General features: G+C 46.2%; 1 long non-coding RNA gene across 1 annotated transcript; it reads left to right on the top strand.

The window, feature by feature from the left end:
- Positions 1–4,295: 4,295 nt before the first annotated feature.
- Positions 4,296–5,808, top strand: LOC138950988 (uncharacterized). The gene is made up of 2 exons (XR_011450906.1): positions 4,296–5,160; positions 5,389–5,808. It is a non-coding gene; the product is annotated as an uncharacterized lncRNA (long non-coding RNA).
- The last annotated feature ends 11,431 nt before the right edge of the window (positions 5,809–17,239 follow it).

Genomic DNA, 17,239 nt, shown 5'->3' with positions numbered 1-17,239 from the left:
CGGGATAGGCTATTTCGTTTAGATACATGTGAAGAAATTGTCTTGTGTGGTTTGTGTGTATTCATTGATCATTCATTAGTTAAGTAATTAGTATATGTTTATTTGTGTATTTATTTAAAGGAAAACTATAGTGTAGTATGGGTAAAAACTCACTGTAGATCACATCCTTAATGAAGGTAAACTAAATAACACAACCTTACTGAAGGTAAAAACAAAACGTAACTCCCGAGGAAAAAAACAACAACTGGAAAGTGAAAGTTAGATCACTTTCATCTATCTGTAGATCTAGTTCTAGCAGGTAGGATTAGTTGGCAACATTCTGTTGGGGAACGGCTCAAATTCCTTTCTAAGTAGAACCAACGAAACAAAAAGGAAGTCGAAATGGAGATATTTCGCAAAAACATTTTGAACTAGTTTATTTACGTTCACGCACATGGGAAAAGTCATTTGACTATTTGTGGTGACAGATTCAATGGACAGAGTCTGAGTATCTAGCTAATAAACTATTCAGAATATTGAAGATCACGGATACTTTCTTAGTGTTGAAATTAGCTACTTCAATTAGTTCTAAGAAATTTTCTAGATAGAAACCGTGGGATCTTTATATACGTTGGATTACGTATGGTGATAGACTAGAGTGATAATACTGGGAGTCGAGCCGCAGTTGTATTGACCACTCTAGGTCACAGAACGAATGTTTACGAGTTGACAGTAACATTGTTCAGTTACAGTTTGTAATAACTGATTTTTTCCATAAATGCGAAGTAGGTTCGAGATAGTCTGTGATGAGATAAATTCCATGCACAGTACCCGATATAGAAACTTCGCACGTCCTCAAATTTGGAGTGAAGGCGTGTGGTGAGACTGACGTAGAAAGCCAGACAGGTAAGATGGCTACTTCAGTGGATGCAGCCCTGGAAGCGACGAGGATTTTGATGGATAAAGGGAAGTTACTTGGTTTGGAGGGATCTGAGTTGCGTGATTTTGTTCTGGAATGTGAGCGTGAGAATGGTGAACGTGCGGAGCGTGCACGTGAACGTGCTGAACGTGCGGAAATTGCCGATGCTGAACGTAAACGCGCCGACGCTGAACGTGAACGTGAACGTGCCGACGCTGAACGTGAACGTGAACGTGCCGACGCTGAACGTGAACGTGAACGTGCCGACCGTGTTGAACGTGAAAGAGAAGAACGCGAGCAACAAACTCGACTCGAGGAGTTGAGGATTCAGGTCGAATTAGCTCGCGCAACAAACTCACGCGATCGCGGAGGCGATGAAGAAGAAGGAAATCAGAACAATAACAATCACAGAAATCATAGACCTCGCGATACCGATAACTACCAACCGAAGTTACCATTCCTCGAAGACAAAGACGATGTAGAAGCGTTCCTTCTGCAATTTGAACGTCATGCTGAAGCATCACACTGGGACCCTAACACTTGGTCTGTACGTTTGTCCGCACTGCTAAAAGGTAAAGCACGCACTGCTTACACCAAGATGAAAGTCGCTGATGCACGCGACTACGCCTTGCTCAGGAAGACTTTGCTGGAAAGATTTCAGATTACTGCGGAAACATACAGACAAAGATTCAGAAACACACGGAAAGAAAACGCTGACTCGTACAAAGAGTTCATTACTCAGATTTCCTTGTTCCTCGATCGCTGGGTTGAAATGTCCAATATCGGAGAAAGTTTCGATGATTTCAAAGACCTCATACTGACGGAACAAGTGTATGAAAGTATGCCTACTGAACTCGTCACGTACGTGAAGGATAGAAAACCAAACAACATTGATGACGTGATCGACACCGTAACTCTCTACGAAGAAAACCGACCCAAAGAAAGCCGTAGACATGGGAAGAAACCTGAAGAGAGAGGACACAAGGCAGCACACGGGACGAATTCCACAAACAAGGACAAGGACGAAGGAAATAAAAGCAGAACCAGCGTCAAATGTTTCAGATGTGGAAAATTGGGCCATTTCAAGAAGGATTGTCGCCAGCCTCCGAAAGATGAATCAGCCAGTGCCGCATTTCAAGACGAGAATGACATCGAGGGGAATGCGACACATGATCAACTGTGCGACAAATGTGTTCACAAGAAATTCACCAAACTGTCCCAAATCGTAGTTGAAGGCCAGGTAGTCACTGCTTTCCGCGACACCGGAAGCACCTCTACGATTGTTGATTCCAAACTAGTACCAGCTAGCAAGATTACTACGCGCACAAAAGAAACGTCTTTGGCGAAGAAATCAGTGAAAGAGAAACTATCGGTCGCACACGTTTACATGGACACGCCGTACTTCGTGGGAGAAACCGAAGTTAGCGTCATGGAGAATCCTGTCCATCCTGTGTTGATTGGAAACTCGATGGGTGTAGGATCGGAGAAAATCGAGACACCTGTATATCCAGTCCGTGAGACCGTAATCCCTGAAACCACTGCAACAGCCGTTACCCGAGGACAAGAAAAACGTGAAGAGGAGGGGAATGCGTCAATTCCCAGTTTTCCTATGGAAGGAAAGATCTTCACCGTTGCTGATCTAAAGAGAGAACAGCAAGACGACAAAAGCCTTGAGAAATTACATGTGTTGGCACGAACGAATGTAACTCGAGGGCGAGTTCAGTTCATCTATGACAAGGACGTGTTATATCGCCAATACAGTGACAAGCAAGGAAAGGACCACCGACAAGTAGTAGTACCTCACAAGATGCGGGCAAAGGTATTGTCCACCGGACACGATACGGCGATGTCGGGCCATCTCGGACAGAAGAAATCAAGAGAACGGATTTGGCAAGATTTTTTTTGGCCGGGGATCGTGGGTGACATCAAACGCTACTGCAGTTCTTGTGACGTGTGCCAACGTACTATGCCAAAAGGACGGACGAGGAAGGTACCTCTGGGAAAGATGCCTCTGATTGAAACTCCGTTCAAGCGTGTAGCCGTTGACATAGTAGGACCAATCAAACCCATGTCTGAGACAAAGAAGCAGTATATCCTAGTGATGGTGGATTTCGCGACCAGATATCCTGAAGCTGTTGCTCTCAAAGACATAAAGGCAGAAACCGTGGCTGACGCGCTATGGACATTCTGGACAAGATTGGGACTTCCAGAAGAAGTATTGACCGACAACGGAGCGCAGTTCACCAGCGAGTTGATGACTCAAGTCAACCAACTGCTCGCAATCAAGGGATTGACAACTTCACCTTGGCATCCTCAATGCAATGGTGTTGTAGAACGTTTCAATGGAACTTTGAAAGCGATGCTCAAGAAGATGACTTTTGAACAACCGACCAAGTGGGACCAGTACTTGCCAGCACTACTGTTCGCATACCGAGAAGTTCCCCAAGATTCACTTGGATTTTCTCCTTTCGAACTTCTGTATGGGCGGACAGTGCGTGGACCAATGCAAGTATTGCGTCAACTGTGGACGGAAGAAGAAAGCAACGACGAGATACGCACGACGGCTGAACATGTTATTGATCTGCGAAATCGCATTGAAGAAACGTGCAAGATCGCCCGCGACCATCTCGCCAAGTCAGCAATACGACAAGCTCACTTCTACGACAAGAAGACGAAGAAGAGAGAACTCATTGTCGGCACCAGAGTTTTGCTTCTACTGCCAACGAAACACAACAAGCTAGAACTTGCATGGAAGGGACCATACGTGATCGAGGAGCAGATCAACTCATTTGATTACAAGATCAAAGTGGGTCGCCAAACTCGTGTCTATCACATCAACCTTTTGCGAGAGTACCATGAACGAGAAATGATCGCTGAACCAGAGAAACTTCCAGAAGAAGTGGTGGAACAGAGCGCGATAGTCGTCGAAGATCTGGAAGAACAAGATGACGAAATATTCGCCAACATGGGACCTGATCCCAGCATACTCATTCCGTCTACAAAACGTACCGAGAATGAGAAAGATGTACATATAGCTGACACATTGACGGCAAGACAACAACGTGAAGTCAGAGACGCATGTACAGAATTCAGCGCATCGTTGACTGATGTACCAAAAGCTACGACTCTAGAAATCTGCAACATCAAGATGACTGATGATCGACCTGTGTACGTGAAACCACGACCCATACCTCATGCGTTAGTGGACGTGGTGGAACGTGAAGTGAAGGAGATGTTGGATTTGAAGGTTATCGAACCAGCCACTTCACCCTACAACGCTCCGATAGTGATCGTGAAGAAAGCACACGGTAAAGCAGTGCGTTTCTGCAATGATTTCAGAGAAGCAAATAAAGTCATCGAGAACGACGCTGAACCAAAGACAGAACAGAAATATGCCACCGTAGAGAAAGAATGCTTAGCGACCGTCTGGGGAATCCAGAAATTTGAGCGTTATCTCTACGGAAGACATTTCATACTGGAGACGGACCATCAACCTCTTCAGTATCTACAGCGGATGAAACCAACCAATGCCAGACTGATGCGCTGGGCATTGCAACTTCAACCGTACGTCTTCACCGTGAAGATCATTCCCGGCAAAGACAACATTGGAGCAGACTACCTCAGCCGTGCTACCATGAACTGAGGGAGACCATGGCAATGGTCGTCACAACTCAGAGATACTACCTGATTGTGAAGGGAATTCTGATCATAGATCCACGGAAACAATTAGTAGAATGTTATACACATATAGTATTAATGTAACTATTATGCATGTTCATAGATTATATAAAATCTTCCTTTCCAAGGGCGTGTGTTACGCATTATAGTAACATTGGATTTTATTTCCATGGGTGACACCCTTAAGTCATTTCCTTGCGAGACGGAACGCCGTAAAGAGAGATGACGTCAAAAGCGTGACGTCAAAAAGGAAGAATGACACAGAGGAAAACACGAGGTTGGAAATGGTTATGATAGATCTCTACGCCTACACCGTATGAAAGATTATTAGATTTGCAAATTCATACGATGATTTCTATCAATAAAGACTTGAGATATTTGTCTTTTGTACTTCGCGTTAAAAGATGTATGGAAGAGTTGTTTTATTGAATTGTTTTGAGACACGTGCGAAGGCCTATATTCGTAGCGTAGAGTTTTACTTTGAGTCCATTCACCAAGATCAGTTGATTCTCGTTCCATTTTGGAGAACAATTCAAGTTTTTTTTCTCGGGAGTTATATTTCATCACAAACCTGAATTATGCAGGTAAGAAACTGCTAAAGTAGGAAAAAGGGAAATAATAATATCGTTCTTCATTTCAGAAGTAGAACGGCACATTTTCATCCCTACGTTCATCTGTTTTGTGTGTTTCAAAGGCGAAGCAGTTGGACGAAATCCAAAATTCCATTGTTTGTAAGTAACGGTCAGAATGATTAGATAGATGTTAGGCTCATAAAGCTGATGATAACATGTTGTTTTCACTTTGATCGACAGGTTTAGATGCTGTTTAGATGCTGGTTAGACGCTCGTGTAGATGCAAGCTGGAGATGAATCGGACGCCAACTGAGAGAGAGATGGAACCGTGTTAAAGAACTGATATCACCGTTCACCCCATCGCCGAGATATCCAGGGCATCATCATCGTCATTCACCTCATCGTCGAAGACATCAAGGGCATCCTCAACATCGTTCGTCACATCATCAAGGACATCATCATCACCGTTGAACTCATCGTCAAGACATTAAACTTTAAAGACATCATCTTCATCACCGACGCCGTGTATAAACACTCCGAGAGCTTACAGTCGCTCATTTCGGCAAGATCAAACCTCTCACACCTGATCCTTGACCTGTAGTGCCGAGTACGTCGATGCATGAAGATGAGTAACCAAAATTAAAGCCGTTTTTCACTCATTGTAGTTGTGTTCGTCCAGTTGCTTCCAGTGTTTATTCTTTCTGTCGATACTTTTGAGTCTGTCTATCGTTCAATTAAGTTAAAAGAAACCACGCATATCACTAACTATAAAAGCGAACAGCCGCCAAATAATCATACCCTAGACAACATTAACAAAATTCGAGATTCAATCTTGAAAGAGCCGGACACGTGAAAATCCTCCCATCGGATTGTGACAATGGAGTTAGAATTATCAAACCACAACATTTTTATGAAGGCATGTTTGACACAGCTGTTGCGTGAGTATTTTGATGCTGCGACTGTTTCAACACACGGGACAAGTTTTGGAGGTCTCGCTCAGTCAGCCTTCATCGCGTTCTCTGGCCACTGATCGGACACTGGTTGCTTCCAGTGATGTTCCTGGTAGTGTCAGCGGCTGAATTGAATCGATGTCGAAGACGTTGTGGAAGGAAATTGCGATCTTGTCTTATTGGGGTAATGCGAAAAAATCTACCGCGTTGCATAACTGCAGTGCTTCCAATGTCACCAGAACATTGCAGAAGGTGAAAAACTGTCTTAAAGCACATGCCAGTGCTTCTGGATCACCCCCAGCTTTAAATCGACCTGGCATTTTGGTGGTGTCAATCTTGGCATCCTGGCTGTTTCAAAAGTGAGACTGGCAGCAAGCGTGCCATGGTCTCTTTTGGTTGCTAATGCATTAGTGAACACATCTCACACATCAGATTTCTCCTGCTCTACTTGCACGTGCTGCGAGCGCGCATTATGTGTTTTACGATAAACCTGCTTGTCCCGTGTGTTAAAACAGTCACAGCATCAAAATAATCACACAAAAGCAAGGTCAAACATGCCTTCATTAAACTTTTGTGGTTTAATAATTCTAACTCTATAATTGATGAAGATTTTGTCAATCAAACAATGACGAATTTTTTCGCGTTTCTTTTGTTGCTCGGTATATTATGTGTTCAACAGTTCCTACCCCAGACCCTTTTTTTCTGCGGCTGCTGCAGACATTTCTTTTTGTCAAATAAAAATACTTCTTTGCTCACAAAATTTGATTTTAAGGTCTTTCTGAATTGTATGACAGTGCAGGATGAAAGTGTTCCAAAAGTGTTCTAAAAGTGTTCCAAAAGTGTTCTAAAAGTGTTCCAAAAGTGTTCTAAAAGTGTTCCAAAAGTGTTCCAAAAGTGTTCCAAAAGTGTTCTAAAAGTGTTCCAAAAGTGTTCTAAAAGTGTTCCAAAAGTGTTCCAAAAGTGTTCCAAAAGTGTTCTAAAAGTGTTCTAAAAGTGTTCCAAAAGTGTTCTAAAAGTGTTCCAAAAGTGTTGACCTGAACACTTGTATGTGTTCAGAAGTGGTTACTGCAGGGTGAACACTTAAAAGTGTTCAGATGTGAACACTTTTGGAACACATTACACTTGTTTGTGTATAGAACACTTTTTGTGTTCCAAAAGTGTTCCAAAAGTGTTCTACTAAAAGGGTGTTCAGAAGTGGTTACAGAAAGGGTGTTCAGGAGTGGAACACTTTTGTTTAGAGTGCATAAAGGCAAGGTTAATCCCTCTCCCCATAAAAGCAATGTTAATCCCTCTCCCCATAAAGGCAAGGTTAATCCCTCTCCCCATAAAGGCGAGGTTAATCCCTCTCCCCATAAAGGCAAGGTTAATCCCTCTCCCCATAAAGGCAAAGTTAATCCCTCTCCCCATAAAGGCAAGGTTAATCCCTCTCCCCATAAAGGCAAGGTTAATCCCTCTCCCCATAAAGGCAAGGTTAATCCCTCTCCCCATAAAGGCAAGGTTAATCCCTCTCCCCATAAAGGCAAGGTTAATCCCTCTCCCCATAAAGGCAAGGTTAATCCCTCTCCCCATAATGGCAAGGTTAATCCCTCTCCCCATAAAGGCAAGGTTAATCCCTCTCCCCATAATGGCAAGGTTAATCCCTCTCCCCATAAAGGCAAGGTTAATCCCTCTCCCCATAAAGGCAAAGTTAATCCCTCTCCCTATAAAGGCAAGGTTAATCCCTCTCCCCATAAAGGGAAGGTTAATCCCTCTCCCCATAAAGGCAAGGTTAATCCCTCTCCCCATAAAGGCAAGGTTAATCCCTCTCCCCATAAAGGCAAGGTTAATCCCTCTTTCACAGCCCATACACACCCGATATACTTATTTCCGAACATCGTCTGTTGACGTTATTTCGGCTGTCAAATGGAAACTACACCTTTTCTGTCAGAAAAGTTTACTGAATGTACACTGAATGTACACAGAAAGGGAGTACATATTGTCTTCATTATACCTGTTGCTCTCTCCCTCATACATCTTGCAAAAAATACAACATTTCACTGTTCTCTGCTTCAAAAATGCGCTATACCACGAATATGAGAAACCATACTCTGTACACGGTGAATACTTCGTTTGTATTGCCTTCTCCGCGTTGTTTCAACACATAATAATTATCCCAGCGAAGCTGGAGGTATCCCGTGAACGCTATACTGTAATCGATTTGAGAAATGTGCATACCGAATAATACATGATAAAGAAGGATTCTTTGTGCCCGGCTACGTGCTACAGTTGGAGATGGAAGTTCACCAAAAATTGGGACCATACTAACAAAAATACGGTGGGTGCAATAGTCGCCCCCATTTTTTCAGCAAACGCCACCCAAGGCCGTTTTGGACGGGTAGAAATCCCGTAGTTTCCAAGTCTATGGATAAAGCTCGCGTAAGAAGAATACGTCACGGTCGAAAGTCTTTGACGTCAATTAATGCATCATGACGTCATGCCTCCCTGTAGTCTTTCTCTCTCGCGCAGTGTGTGTGTTTGTGTTCATTTTGTGCACATGTGTTAGTGTTACTGTTTGTGTGTGTGTGTGTGTGTGTGTGTGTGTGTGTATTTGTGTGTGTGTGTGTGTGTGCGCACGCGTGCATGAGTCTGTACTCGTATGTGTGTGGTGTGTGTGTGTGTGTATTTGTGTGTGTGTGTGTGTGTGTGTGTGTGTGTGTGCGCGCGCGTGCATGAGTCTGTACTCGTGTGTGTGTAAGTGTGTGTGTGGGCATAAGTGTATGTGTGTGCGTGTACTGATGTGTGTTTGTTTGTAAAGGTGGGTATGTCCGTCTGTCCATAATTATGTTCGTATGGGTGTGTGTATGAAGTTTTTTGTGAGAGAGTGAGTGAGTGCGTGTGATCATGAGTGAGTGTGAGTATGTGTGTGTCACTGTGTGTGACTTGTGTGCGTGGGTGTGTGTGTGTGTTTGAGAGAGAGAGAGAGTGTGTGTGTGTGTTTGAATGTGTGTGTGCATGAGTTTGTGTGTGTATGAGTGTGTATATGTGTTTGTTTGTAAAGGTGTGTGTGTGTCCGACTGTCTATGTGCGTATTTGTTTGATTGTTTGCTTAACGCCCAGCCGACCACGAAGGGCCATATCAGGGCGGTGCTGCTTTGACATATAACGTGCGCCACACACAAGACAGAAGTCGCAGCACAGGCTTCATGTCTCACCCAGTCACATTATTCTGACACCGGACCAACCAGTCCACTAACCCCATAATGCCAGACGCCAGGCGGAGCAGCCACTAGATTGCCAATTTTAAAGTCTTAGGTATGACCCGGCCGGGGTTCGAACCCACGACCTTCCGATCACTGGGCGGACGCCTTACCACAAGGCCAACCGTGCCGGTCTATGTGCGTATAAGTGGGTGTTTTGTGTGTATAAGATTTGTGTGAGTCAATGTGTGTGTGTGTGTGCACGGTGTGTGTGTGTGTGTGTGTGTGTCTGTGGGTGTGTGCGTGCGTACATGCGTGCGTATGTACATGTGTGTGTGTGTGTGTGTGTGTGTGGGGGGGGGGGTGTCTGTTTGTATAAGAGAGAAAGAGAGAGAGAGAGAGTGGGTGGGTGGGTGTGTGTTTGTAAAGGTGTGTATATGTCCGTCTGTCTATATGTGCGTATGGGGGTGTGTTTTGTGTGTATGAAGTGTGTGTGAGAGAGTGAGTGCGTGTGAGTGAGTGTGTATGTGTGTAACTTGGGGTATGTGTGTGAGTGTGTGTGTGTTCGTGTGTGTGTGTGTGTGTTTGAGAGAGAGAGACAGACAGACAGACAGAGAGAGAGAAAGAGACAGAGAGGTTTGTCTTTCGCTGGGGTATGCAGTGCCTTGGCGTTGCACATCTACTTAATTCACATTGATGTTGTAATTTCCTCACACTCACAGCAGTCGTGGGAAAGTGGCCCTTTTTAGCCTCGACCTTGGTCAAGAAAACTATTATAAAACAATGATCGGACACCGATTGACGAAAAAAAGAAGATTTCGCTGCAAATGTTCGTGTGATAATTTTAGAGTGTGATGAAACAAGCATGACAAACATGAGAGAAATCAATCGGACAGATTTTATGATACACATTTTTGAAAATGATGACATGCCAAGATTCAGATAAACGAGGGTTAGGTATGGATGGGGTTTCTGCCTGATCAGTTACAACCACATGACCTATTTTGGAGGTGATATATCAGTTCCTGGTTCACGCGTGTTGTAATGATCGATGTGTTTCTGTAACGTTACAATAATTCAAATAGAAACACATCATTACAACACGCGTGAACCAGGCATAAATATCACCTCCAAAGTAGGTCTTGTGGTTGTAACTGATCGGGCAGAAATCCTACTCAACTATCCAACTCTCGTTTATCTGAATCGTGTAATGTCATCATTTTCACAATTCTGCAACAGAAAGTTTGTCCGATTGATTTCTCTCATTTTAGACAAATAGCTCCAGTCGGCCATGGTGATACACTATTTGTGTCACACTTGATTCTACACATTCTGAAATTATTGCAGACAGAATATTAGCAAAATGTAGCGAATTCTATTTTCGGGGTCAATCGCTGTCGGATGTGTTCGATTATTATGGTTCTTGTAAAAAAAAAAAAAAAAAAAGTCTTTTGCCAAATGTGAGGCCAGTGATGGTGGAAAATGGTGGAAAGGGAATTAGGGGTGGTGCTGCTGCTTCGTTCATGGGCTGAACCTCCCAATATTTGTACGTGTATGAACGTTTTTACCCCGCCATTTAGGCAGCCATACGCCACTTTACGGGGGTGCATGTTTGGTATGTTCGTGTTTCTGTAACCCATCAAACTCTGACATGGATTACAGGATCGTTTCCGTGAGCACTTGGTCTTCTGCTTGCGTGTACACACGGGGAGAAGGCACTTGCAGGCCTGCAAATAAGTTGACCTCAGAAAATCAGGTTGTACAAAAGAAGGAGTCTTAAAATGGGGGTAAACTTACAGAGGATATGAACATAAAAGCTGTCTGGCGTCTTCTATCTGGTAGGGTGGATCCCGAGGGAGGGAAGTCTTCTATTGGGTAGGGAGTGGTCTTACAGGGGAGAGAGTCTTGTATTTGGGGGTCTTAAACGGGGGGGGGGGGGGGGGGTTGTTTCCACTGTAAAGCCTTGCAGCTGCGCGCAGTGCAAAACACTATAGGCCTACTGCGCGCGGCTGCGTGCAGTGAATTTCACTGCGCAGGTTCTGCTTTGAGCAGTAGAAAGGTCGGTACAACTTGCCCCGATGGAATTAACATCCGCCGTTAATCCATTCATCTAAACCTTGTTCTCCCTGCTGTTTCACCTGTGTGTGTGTGTGTGTGTGTGTGTGTGTGTGTGTGTGTGTGTGTGTGTGTGTGTGTGTGTGTGTGCATGGGCACGTGAGTTTCCTCTGCCACCCTTAGTCATTCTTCCTTACAACTTTCCTTCACATTCAGTCCCTACCAGACCCCCTTCCCCCCTCCCCTCTACAGACCTCCAAATCTGCAACTTTTCAAATCTCTTTCTTGTGCTTTATTGTTGGACCTTATGTTCGACCTTTTTACGTTTCCCTCCCTTGTTTATTTACTGGAGTAGCCTCCCTTGTACCGTGTCACCTGTTGGTTTGTGCAGTGTCGTTTTTCTGTCAGTGATTCTTCTTTTTGATCCGTCATCTTTCTTCTTCTTTTTGTGTGTGTACTAATCTGTTCGTGCCTGAAGTAGACCCAAGAGGTTGAAACGTCGCCGTTATTTGTTCCGTGTTCGTCATTTTAACGCGAGTACAGTGCTTTTTACATTTAGTCAAGTTTTGACTAAATGTTTTAACATAGAAGGGGGAATCGAGACGAGGGTCGTGGTGTGTGTGTGTGTTGTGTGTGTGTGTGTGTGTGTGTGTGTGTGTGTGTGTAGGTGGTTTTACCGACAAATGGGGACGATTGTCACTGGAGAGCAGTCAAATGGGGACGCTTCCGACAAACGGGGACGTCCCCATTTGTCGGCCCGTGCGACCCCATTTGACTGGATTTGAGCAGATTGAGCGACCCCATTTGACTGCTTCCTAGCATCCCTGTGGACAAACGGACTGGATTTTCACACAGATTCATACACATATTTTAGCTCTGCACTTTGTGGTCTGCTCAACTAAACCATGTGATTTTTATCATGTGACTTCAAATGACTTTACAGTAACTGCTTTCATCAGAATTCAGTTTCTATTCAAATGTAGTCAAAAAAAAACAAAAGTTATTGCATTTAATATATTTTATTAAGAGTATTTTGAAAGAGTTCTGATTATTTGATCACGGGTTTTTTTTGTATTAAAACAAAAACAAACACAGAAACATATACATTCCTGTAAAAAAAAAAAAATGATTACAACTATTTTGTTATGAGATTTATTTTAGGTTAATTCGAAGTGTTGTGTCTCATTATTACATCTTTTTTGTCGTGTTTATTGCAATTTTTATTTATTTTATTCATGTAACCCTAGAGGTTTTTTTAAATAAATATTGATTTGACTTGACTTATTGCGAAGTATGAACCGCGTAGGGGGAGCAAAGGAGGGAGGGAGAGAGAGAGGTACGGAGGAAGGGAGGGAGAGAGAAAGGTACGGAGGAAGGGAGGGAGAGAGAGAGGTACGGATGAAGGGAGGGAGAGAGAGAGGTACGGATGAAGGGAGGGAGAGAGAGAGGTACGGAGAAAGAGAGTGAGAGAGTGAGAGAGAGATAGAGGGAGCAAAGGAGGGAGGGAGAGAGAGAGGTATGGCGGAAGGGAGACACAGAGAGGGGGCAAAGAAGGGAGGGAGAGAGAGAGGTACGGAGGAAGGGAGAGAGAGAGAGGGAGCAAAGGAGGGAGGGATATAGAGAGGTATGGAGGAAGGGAGAGAGAGGCAGCAAAGGAGGGAGGGAGAGAGAGAGGTACGGAGGGAGGGAGAGAGAGAGGGAGCAAAGGAGAGACAGATAGAGAGAGAGGTAAGGAGGGAGGGAGAGAGAGATGGAGCAAAGAAGGGAGGGAGAGAGAGAGTTACGGAGGGAGGAAGAGAGAGAGAGGCAGCAAAGGAGGGAGGGAGAGAGAGAGGTAAGGAGGGAGGGAGAGAGAGAGGGAGCAAAGGAGGGAGGAAGAGAGAGAGGTACGGAGGGAGGGAGAGAGAGAGAGAGAGGGAACAAAGGAGGGAGGGAGAGAGATAGGTAAGGAGGGGGGGGGGGAGAGAGAGAGGGAGCAAAAGAGGGAGGGAGAGAGAGAGGTACGGAGGAAGGGAGAAAGAGAGAGGGAGCAAAAGAGGGAGGGAGAGAGAGAGAGGAACGGAGGAAGGGGGAGAGAGAGAGGGAGCAAAAGAGGGAGGGAGAGAGAGAGAGAGGTACGAAGGAAGGGAGAAAGAGAGAGGGAGCAAAGGAGGGAGGGAGAGAGAGAGGTAAGGAGGGAGAGAGACAGGGAGCAAAGGAGGGAGGGAGAGAGAGAGGTACGGAGGAAGGGAGGGAGAGAGAGAGAGGGAGCACAGGAGGGAGTGAGAGAGAGAGGTAGGGAGGGAGAGAGAGAGACAGAGGGAGCAAAGGAGGGAGGGAGAGAGAAAGGTAAGGAGGGTGAGAGAAAGAGAGGGAGCAAAGGAGGGAGGGAGAGAGAGAGATACGGACGGAGGGAGAAATCGAGAGGAAGCAAAGGAGGGAGGGAGAGAGAGAGAGGGGTAAGGAGGGAGAGAGAGAGGGAGCAAAGGAGGGAGGGAGAGAGAGAGAGAGGTACGGAGGAAGGGAGGGAGAGAGAAAGGTACGGAGGAAGGGAGGGAGAGAGAGAGGTAGAGAGTAAGGGAGGGAGAGAGAGAGGTAAGGATGAAGGGAGGGAGAGAGAGGGGTACGGAGAAAGAGAGTGAGAGAGAGATAGAGGGAGCAAAGGAGGGAGGGAGAGAGAGGTATGGAGGAAGTGAGAGAGAGAGAGAGGGGGCAAAGATGGAGGGAGAGAGAGAGGTACGGAGGAAGGGAGAGAGAGAGAGGGAGCAAAGGAGGGAGGGAGATAGAGAGGTATGGAGGAAAGGAGAGAGAGGGAGCAAAGGAGGGAGGGAGAGAGAGGGAGCACAGGGGGGAGGGAAAGAGATAGGTATGGACGAAGGGAGAGAGAGAGGGAGCAAAGGAGGGAGGGAGGGAGAGGGGTACGGAGGAAGGGAGAGAGAGAGGGAGCAAAGGAGAGAGGGAGAGAAAGGTACGGAGGAAGGAAGAGAGAGAGAGAGGGAGCAAAGGGGGGAGTGAGAGAGAGAGATACGGAGGAAGGGAGGGAGAGAGAGAGGTACGGAGGAAGGGAGGGAGAGAGAGAGGTACGGAGAAAGGGAGGGAGAGAGAGAGAGGGAGCAAAGGAGGGAGGGAGAGAGAGAGGTACGGAGGAAGGGAGGGAGATAGAGGGAGCAAAAGAGGGAGGGAGAGGAAGAGGTACGGAGGAAGGGAGGGAGAGAGAGGTACGGAGAAAGGGAGGGAGAGAGGTACGGAGGAAGGGAGAGAGAGAGAGAGAGGGAGCAAAGGAGGGAGGGTGAGAGAGAGGTATGGAGAAAGGGAGGGAGAGAGGTACGGAGGAAGGGAGGGAGAGAGAGAGGGAGCAAAGGAAGGAGGGAAAGAGAGAGGTACGGAGGAAGGGAGGGAGAGAGAGAGGTACGAAGGAAGGGAGGGAGAGAGACAGGTACGGAGGAAGGAAAGGAGAGAAAGAGGTACGCAGAAACGGAGGGAGAGAGAGAGAGGGAGCAAAGGAGGGAGGGAGAGAGAGGGAGCAAAGGAGGGAGGGAGAAAGAAAGGTACGGAGGAAAGGAGGGAGAGAGAGGGAGCAAAGTAGGGAGGGAGAGAGAGAGGTATGGAGGAAGGGAGAGAGAGAGAGAGGGAGCAAAGGAGGGAGGGAGAGAGAGAGGTACGGAGGAAGGGAGAGAGAGAGGGAGCAAAGGAGGGAGGGAGAGAAAGGGGTATGGAGGAAGGGAGAGAGAGAGAGGGAGCAAAGGAGGGAGGGAGAGAGAGAGGTACGGAGGAAGAGAGAGAGAGAGAGGGAGCAAAGGAGAGAGGGAGAGAAAGGTACGGAGGAAGGAAGAGAGAGAGAGGGAGCAAAGGAGGGAGGGAGAGAGAGGTATGGAGGAAGGGAGAGAGAGTCAGAGAGAGAGAGAAAAGGAGGGAGGGAGAGAGAGAGATACGGAGGAAGGGAGGGAGAGAGAGAGGCATGGAGGAAGGGAGGGAGAGAGAGAGGTACGGATAAAGGGAGGGAGAGAGAGAGGGGAGCAAAGGAGGGAGGGAGAGAGAGAGGTACGGAGGAAGGGAGGGACAGAGAGGGAGCAAAGGAGGGAGGGAGAGAAAGGTATGGAGGAAGGGAGAGAGAGAGAGGTATGGAGGAAGGGAGGGAGAGAGAGAGAGGTATGGAGGAAGGGAGAGAGAGGGAGCAAAGGAAGGGGGGAGAGAGAGAGGTACGGAGGAAGGGAGAGAGAGAAAGGGAGCAAAGGAGGGAGGGAGAGAGAGGGAGCACAGGAAGGAGGGAGAGAGAGGGGTATGGAGGAAGGGAGAGAGAGTCAGAGAGAGAGAGAAAAGGAGGGAGGGAGAGAGAGAGGTACGGTGGAAGGGAGAGAGAGAGAGAGGAAGCAAAGGAGGGAGGGAGAGAGAGAGGTATGGAGGAAGGGAGAGAGAGAGAGTGAGCAAAGGAGGGAGGGAGAGAGAGGGGGCAAAGGAGGGAGGGAGAGAGAGAGGTACGGAGGAAGAGAGGGAGAGATAGAGGTATGGAGGAAGGGATGGAGATAGAGAGGTACGGAGGAAGGGAGGGAGAGAGAGAGAGGTACTGAGAAAGAGAGGGAGAGAGAGAGAGGGAGCAAAGGAGGAAGGGGGAGAGAGGGAGCAAAGGAGGAAGAGAGAGAGGTATGGAGGAAAGGAGAGAGAGAGGGAGCAAATGAAGGAGGGAGGGAGAGGGAGCAAAGGAGGGAGGGAGAGAGAGAGGTACGGAGGAAGGGAGAGAGAGAGGGAGCACATAAGGGAGGGAGAGAGAGAGGTACGGAGAGAGGGATGGAGAGAGAGAGAGGGAGCAAAGGAGGGAGGGGGAGAGAGAGAGGTACGGAGGAAGGGAGGGAGAGAGAGGGAGCACATAAGGGAGGGAGAGAGAGAGACGGAGAGAGGGAGAGAGAGAGAGAGACAGACAGACAGACAGACAGACAGACAGACAGACAGACAGACAGACAGACAGCCAGACAGTTTTCACGCAAAAATGTTGTAAGGGTTGTGGCGTGGTGGAAAGGCGTTTGCCTCCGAAGCCGGTTTTTCTTCACTACGCAGAAGACAGAAACTGCAGAGCCGCTCTTCACTAAACTTTAAGTCTCTGTCTGACTGTTTGTAAACCAAATGTGGCTCTGATTGTATAACTTTTAACATCATTGGGATGAAATAAACACTCGATTTTATCGTCCCATCCCCCCAGATTACGTATGTGGACCCCACTTATACCAAGGTGATACAAAGTACTCAATTTTATCCAATCTTAACAGATATTTTTAAATATCTTATCACCCCCACTCCCGTCATCCTTCTGTTTTTAACCAGCTCCCGATTTTTTAAAAAAAAATTTAATTTTTTTTTTTAACTATCGTATAAACCAATAATAGGCAATTTAGACCTTAATTTAAGCCCCTTAATTTTCGTTCGTTCGGTGTTTTTTTTTCCTATAACCCAGATCATGTTCTTAAAAGGCTAACAATACATGCCTATAGGACATGAATATATTTTGTCTGGTCGTAAGGAGTTTGAGATGAAAAGTGTTGTTTGACGCCAGCGCGGTAAAACTAGTATAGACATGTCCCTGAGTGTTACGATGACATCAGAGTTTAAACTGTTCTTTTTCTAAATTATTGTGGTTATCATTCTTAATTAGCGAGCCAATCCATCAGAGAAAAATGAAAAAAAAGAAGTCATTTTCTCATGTCTCAAGGGAAAACCAGTGCATTGCCTGTCTAAAATCACCTCCCGTTTGAGGAATTTTGCAGCCAGCGCAGTTACTTACAAGATATATTAACGTCCTACAGGCATAGATTGTTGGCCTCGGACAGGACTGGGGTAATATGATAAAAAAAAAATAGAGGAGGAAAAGAAAAGGGCAAGATCAAGCAAGCCCGACCGTGATAGGACCCAGGACCCACTCTCCATGAGTACGGGAGGGGG

The sequence above is a fragment of the Littorina saxatilis genome, linkage group LG16 (genome assembly GCF_037325665.1).
Source record: "Littorina saxatilis isolate snail1 linkage group LG16, US_GU_Lsax_2.0, whole genome shotgun sequence".
NCBI classification, from domain to species: domain Eukaryota; kingdom Metazoa; phylum Mollusca; class Gastropoda; order Littorinimorpha; family Littorinidae; genus Littorina; species Littorina saxatilis.
Note: the sequence above shows the minus strand (reverse complement) of the source record. Positions and strands in the feature narration are given on the sequence as shown.